We start from the raw sequence: 7516 nt of genomic DNA on the forward strand, positions 1-7516 counted from the left end.
ATGTTTATGATCTGAAGGGCTGATCCACAAGGACTCTTTTAAGCTCTTTGTGATAGTGTTCATCTTCCTTTAATCATCCTCTAGAGTATACTTGACTGATAGCAACTGATTTGGCCAAAAACCGCTCATTTTTTAGCAAACTGTGAGCCGGAATCTGAGAGAGACGAGAGTTGTCTCATCAGTGCAGCTGCAACAAAGGCTACCTGCACTGACATCACAGGTCCCGAAGGGGCTACCTACGCTGCATTGCAGATTGACAGTGCAGCACCTGCGCTGATCCAGTTTTGCCTTGTGCAACTTGGATTCTCCACTGTCTGTTGCCCAGTTTTCAGTATTGTTTTTGCAGCCTGTTGTCAACCTGTATACCCAGCTGAAACCACTTCTCCTTGCCTTCATTCCCCCCTCAGTTGTATGAAGAAACCGTGATTGTTCTTATTGTATTTCTTGTTGTCATTCACTGTTTCCCATAGCGAAAGCGAACTAGTCTTTCTATGACCTCTTGGATCTAGACCTGTGAGAAAGTGTCGTTGTGATTCTAAGAGCTAGTTTATTGCTGTTCATAGCTGCTTGAGCATTTGCTTTCGTTATATGGTTCGAATTTCAGTATTTCTTGTGTTGAAACGAGTGAATCTTAAGGTGTTCTTTGATTATTGGACAAAACTTGTTTGCTTACGCTTGAAATCGAATTCGAAATTATACAACAGCTTTCTTTTTGTAATCATCAACATTAAGGAAGAAGAAAAGAAATACTTGCATTGTGCATATGCATTTTGACAGTTTGCATGTCGATTTAGGAAAAGTGCATCAGTGTGTGCTCTATGATTTGTTTGAAAAGATGATGTCTTTCTTTTCCTTCAGTAGTTAAGGTTTTCATAAGTTGAAATAATTGAAAAAGCTTGCTTATCATTCTTAGACTGCATTTAGGAGTTGTCTCATACATCACGTGGTGATCCATAAAGGCAAACTGCTAAACAAGATCAACCTAAAAAGAACTGAATTTATCTAACAACGCTTTGAAACATAACGAAACACAATAGAGGTCTAGGTAGAGACGTGAACCGGCGTCGTTAAACATAGTGACTGTCGATCTCTACGAAGGTGGGTGATTCCTCCTGAGGGACGATAGCACTAATACGGACTTGTGCCCCCGCGTAACGTCGCATATATTGGGGGACCCCTATAGGAATAAAACCCTTATCCATAGGAAGCCGTGTTGGTCGCCCTACTGATCGCGATGCAGTGAACACAACATTCACGAAGATCGACCACTCGTACCGTAAAACGTATTCTGTGGTTTCGCGAAAGGTTTGGCACACCCTTGCCTAGAACTCCAGAGTAGTTTCTTTTGGCCTTTTTCAAACTCTATAACTGAAAAAGTCCATCCGAGCATTTGTCACTTCGGGCTCGTTAATACATCGAAGGAGACTAGAGTCATCTTTAGCTTTTTCTCGACTCTTAAAAAGTGAAAAAGCAAGTTGTGTCTAAAGCGTCGTCATATAAAATTCATTTTAAACGAAACATAATCACCTCCTATTCCTGCGTTGATCTTCGAAGTTAGTCTTTTGGCATCGTAAGTTCTTGTAGAATCGCTAAGAAATCTTTTGGATAGACTAGATATGTCTGAACAACCGTCGACATCTAGGACTGTGTCGTCTGACACAGCAGTAGCAGAACCTCCTGCTGCTACTCCAACGATGTTCGCTGGTATACCATCTGTCCCGGAAAATTGTCAACAACAAGCCGGAGTCCCATCAGGGACGACAATATGGTTAGTTCCTTTTTCTTCATCCGGATTATCATCTGGTACTTCTTATGTTGAAACTCAACAAATTGATCCAGTGTGTCTTCAAAGGCCATTTTACCCTTTAAGTACTGGATTTCCACCATATGGAGGGCAATATGCTCTTTCATTGTTCCCTCCTAGAGAACAACCATATGAGAGTTTACAACAAGGATCAGGTCAAACTGGAATTACATCCAGCGGTCGGGTACCAATGCTGCCTCAACAATCAGGAGTTGCATATTCAATGCAACCAGTACACCCTGTGTCGAATATTCCCACCACACCTGCTATGGCAAATGCGTCGCAAGTACAAGCGCTACCTATTGTAATACAACAACCTCTTGTCTCAGCGGCTCAATCACAATCTCAGGGTAGTGCCTCCTTATCTGGAGCGACTCAGGCTCAAACAAGTACTGTGACTCCTCATCTTGGTCAACCATCCAGTATTGGTCAACAGCAAATGGTCCAACAACTAGAGCTGGTTCAATCTCAACGACCGCCATTCCAGCAATCATATCAAGGACCTGAGCAGCAAGTCTTTGTGAGTAATGGGCAACCATGCTATAATGGTTATGCCCATCAACTTTGTCAAAGTTGTCAGCATTATGCTGGTCTGCAAAGACCCATTGCTCAGGCGATACCATCTTATCCTGGATATGCTTCGCCTAACCTGAACCAACAGTTGCCCTTTGTAGCAACTCTAGAATTTCCAGATCTAAACCGGCTGACGAATGATCCAATTGCTTATGCCCCTTGGTGGCCAGCGATTCCGCATAAACTTCCATCGGACATTCCTAAATTCAATGGAAATCCAAGTGAAGATCCGTCGAATCATGTGATGACATTCCACCTATGGTGTTCATCAAACACCTTGAATGATGATTCGATAAGACTTCGCCTCTTCCAGAGGACATTGACAGGTCCAGCGGCTAAATGGTACATTGAGTTGCCAAGAGCCTCTTTCGACAGTTTCAGCTCCTTAGCCACAACTTTCTTAACCCATTTTCAATTACCAATAAGGTATGAAACAGGAACAGAACTCCTTACCAACTTCAAACAGACAACGGCCACTCACATATCTGATCATATACATGAGTGGCGACGTCGTCGTAGGATGGTGAAAACTTACGTTCCCGATCAGCTGTTAGCTGAATGGTTTATAAAGTCGTTACTTCCGGCTATAACGAAAGATGTGGCCAAGGGGGGAGTCGTAACAGAGGAGCAGGTCATTGCTCGTGCTCAATATCTGGACTTAGTATATACTCAGTCTGGCACGCTCTACGACAAAATACCTGACGCCCCCAGACCTGAATTTTCAATTCCTCCCCCTCCTGAATCGAATACTGACTCTCACGCCAGTAATGGCGTGACTGGCAAACGCAAAATTTCTAGTCAAAATGCAAATGAGGAACTTCTTGCCTCAGAAGTAAATGCCATGTCGACCGACAAGGGCAAACAACTAAAGCAACCAGGGGGCAGGAAGAAAAAGAAAAGGAAAGGGAGACCCCCGACAGGGTGTCATATATGCGATGAGGATCATTGGACAAAAGATTGTCCACATATACCTGAAGTTAAGAAACTCTTCAAGAGTTCAAAAACCCCGACAGTATTGACTGATCCGTTTCCTAATCCAAGACAAAATCTGGTTGCGAATCAAAATGCTTCCCGATCCCAAGTGATTATGTTGTCCACCTCAAAGCAGCAGAATAATGCTTTGACAAGGAATAAAGGTTACAGGAATCCAAAGCAGTTGAACAACAAGGCAAATAAACAACCTAGTAGTTCAACAACAACTTTGACCAAAGTTGTGCCACCCAACGTTCCTAAACCAATGATAAAGTCGCCAGAGGGAGTAGTACACAAATCGGCATTTAATCCTCGTGAAAAAATAACACAGGATTATAATATAATAGAGGACCTGACCCAATCGTCGTCCCCTATGTCGACATTTGAGGTAGCGCAAAATTGCACCTCCTAAGAGTAAGGTGGGATTGGCCCAATGGATTCCAATCTTGTGGCCTTTGATCCTAAAGGATATAACCCTCAGATACCAGCTCAGCTAGCTTTCCTTATTCAAGTGAAAGCCCTCAACAAAACTGTTCATCGAACAATTATTGATGAGGGGGCATCTACATGTCTTATGTCGATGAGTTGCTGGAAAAATTTAGGCTCACCACCCTTGTCGAAATCGTCAACGACCTTAAAAGCATTTGATGGACGATCATACACTCCATATGGGATTTTAAGTAACTTGCAAGTTGAACTGGGGGGCAAAACAGTAGAAGTTGATGTTGAAGTAATCGACGGAAATCTCGATTACAACATCCTACTGGGAAGGCCTTGGATATATGCCATGGCTGCAGTTGTGTCGACCTACTTCAGGAGGATTGTATTTCCTTTTCAAGGAAAAATTACAATCGTCGACCAACAAACTTTTCTCCCCAACAGTTCTCAAGTTATGAGAAGCAGCACAATGATCCATGAAAGTAATCAATCACTCCAAAATATCGGAGTAGGTCTCCTAAAAGACCCTGCCTTAATGGGTACTTTTGCCATACCGCCGGCAAGTAATCTGGCGGAATTAGCCACAGTGGAAACCTACAATATGAAATCTTCTATATCCAACGGATTCAGAAGATTCCTAAATATTTTGTCAGCATGGATCGTCGCCCTAATGGAAATACTGTAAATACAGTGGGCCCCGAGGAAGGTTCTTATCTCGTGTCAACCTCGTTAAAAAATGAAACAAGGAGTCATGAGGATAGTTCTTTTACTATGTCAACCTCAATAAAAAATGAAACAAATCCCCTTTTTAAAATTCAAAGGTAAACCTTCAATCCAACCACCAAGTTGAATGCAATGAAGCTTGGGGGGCACCCTCCTTTGACATGCGTTATTATGATGCTGGGGGCATGCAAAATAAACGAGCAGTTTTGGCAAAGTTCATGCTCGTTAAAAAATAAACGCAAAACCGAGCAGTTTTAGCAAGAGTTCATGCTCGTTAAAAAATAAATGCACCTGTGAGCAAGCTTCCCCCAGAGTTCAAGCTCATCCAGAAAAAATGAACTGGTAAATAACCATTTGAGACCGTAAATTCATCAGCCATAAAAGCCTTGGTCGTGTTTGTGCACCGTCACCTCCACTTTTCATTTGGTCGATCATTCACATCCACTTGATTGTTTACCTATTTTGAGGAACAGCTGCGAAGAGTGATCCCACCTAGCCATCCTTGTAATACTGCCGTGATTGGAAAATTCCAACCTGTACCTGGAATCTGCTGCTATCCCTGTTTATCACTCGTTCCTCAAAATACGAGTCTTCTTTGAGCTCTTTTCACTGACTCGTAAAAGATGAAAAGATTGCCGAGTTTTGGCCTTCCAGCTCGTTAAACGACCGGAAGTGCTATTCCTCCTCTAGATTTTAATCTTTTTGGACCTGAGGGATTATTGCACAAAAAGATCGAGCGCTTGTCTAGTTCGGCTCGATAAAGATATCGAACATTCATCCCTTCTGTATTGTTTTATACTTTTTCAGACTTAAGGGATTAGATGACGAAAAAGGACCCCTGGAGTCTACTTTATGTACACTTTTCAGACTCTCTAAAAATGAAAAGGACCGAGTTGTCTTTGTCGTTGGGCTCGTTAAAAATATTAGATAGCGACAAACTTGTCTTTAGACAAGAACGAGTTTCCCTATCGCTAGGCTCATTAAAAACATAGCGATGGGCTTGCCCGAAGGGTAGGTTATAGATCAAGCATATGTTATCCTCCTCAAGCTTGTCAAAAAATAAAGAGGTACTGGTCAGAAATGACTGGGGAAAAATTGGGAAGAACCTCAAAGCTTAATGGTAGCAAGTCGCTCTTGAACATGACACTTTTGCCTCCGTAAATATCGGGTTGGGTTATTATCATTCACCGGTCCCTTCACCATGGTCTCGCCATACCATCCATACATGGGGTAATGATACCGATCCATCTCATCAGTGTCGTTATATGTTCAAGAGATGTCATTCAGAAAGTGTCAACCGGGTCCCATCCACTACCATACATCATCTTTCATCCTTCCATGACCGCCACCCTGAATCATATTTCACAGATCGTTTTCACCAATCATCACTAGCTCCGTTCCGTGTCACTGATGTGGGATTCATTAAGGCCCTCCTTTGATGGATCACTTCTTGTCGACATCAGCTCACTATCCAAGAAGTTGATCTAGGAACACCCCCTCAGTACTTTGAAGCTTGCATGCCTCAATGGCAAGTTTCTCACTCCCGGCGATAGGTATACATTAATGACCTTCGACCAGGAGACTTTGCGTGGTGTTCGACGTCAGATCCTATATTCACACCACGTGAATTGTGCTGCAGTACCTTGAGGGTCATCATCATTATCGGTGATTCCTCTCGCACTTGTTAACAGTTTACATTATTGACTGGTAATCAAGCGATGTCTTTCCATGTTCGACTTCAAGAAATTCTCACATGGATCGACTTGTACTAATGTGAAGATCGGACAAGTTTGAAGACCCCGGATCTAGTTTCATCCATCCGGGTTGCGATATATATTCAGGAGATAAAAACATAGACATGTGCAGCAGATGATCATCCTACTAAAAGGATGATAATTAAAAGCAGAGAATTATCCGTCTTTTATCAGACGATCGTCTGTTTATGTACAGCAAATGTATTTACAAAGCTGAGCATGGGAAATGCCCGCCTCAGCTAGATCATGAAAAGAAAGTATGAAAAGATAATGTATTGTATTGTATTTTGTTACAGGTCACCTCCCGACGATTGAATGAACTTCGGATCCTCCTAATAAAGCATTTCACCCGATAAACGACCTCATACTTTAGGGGGCAACTGTTATAGACATTTTTGTGCCTTACATCATAGAGCATGAAATGTCAATAATCTAAGGGATCCAAAGTCCCTAAACAAGTTGTTCTTACCCTTAGAGGAACAAGGTCAACAAACCACAGCACTACAGTTCAGTTCTCCACTGAAAAACACTCAAAAACAGGTCAGTTTTGGATCATTGCAGCTGCTCCACTAGGCATCTGCGCTGCATAGCAGGTACAACAAAGGCTACCTGCATTGCAGAGCAGGTAGAACAAAGGCTACCTGCGTTGGGCGTACTTGGACATGTGGAGGAATCTTTTTCTCAAAGTGCCAGTGTCCAGGAAGCTTCCAAAGAGACACTTGATCATAAGATTCGCCTAATGATGAGTTAAGAGCTTCTAAAACTCCAAGTGGAAGACAGAAACTCCAAGTGAAGAACTGAAGAACAACTGGAGTTGAAGAGGACAACAAGTCACACATCAAGCTGGCTTATCTTCACTCCAAAACTCTATATAAGGATCTCATCCCATGGGATCTGGAGGGCGGAATTCAGTGCAAAGAATCGCTGTTGGTTTGCAGCTGAGAGTATTGGGTGATTGCTTGAGGGAGGTGAAGAAGAGATTTCTCTCCGTCAGGAAGGTGATGCTGGATTGGACCTCGCATGGTTGTATCACCGCCTGAACCTTACTTCCATATTGTTATCACTGAAAATTCTGTTGCCAAAATTTTTTAGCCTAGCTTAAAGGACAAGGCGTTTTCGCAGCGCATGAATCCTTTTTTAGCAGTTTCGCAGCGCTGCTTATTAGGTGATTTCGTAGCGTGCTACGAAATTGGGGATTTGCTCGAGTTTTCAGTGGAGGCCCAAATCCTAGCATGCCTTTGGTACACTGGCT

The sequence above is a fragment of the Pinus tabuliformis genome, chromosome 2_1 (genome assembly GCF_031772625.1).
Source record: "Pinus tabuliformis cultivar Carrire ecotype Pingquan chromosome 2_1, CPIR1, whole genome shotgun sequence".
NCBI lineage: Eukaryota > Viridiplantae > Streptophyta > Pinopsida > Pinales > Pinaceae > Pinus > Pinus tabuliformis.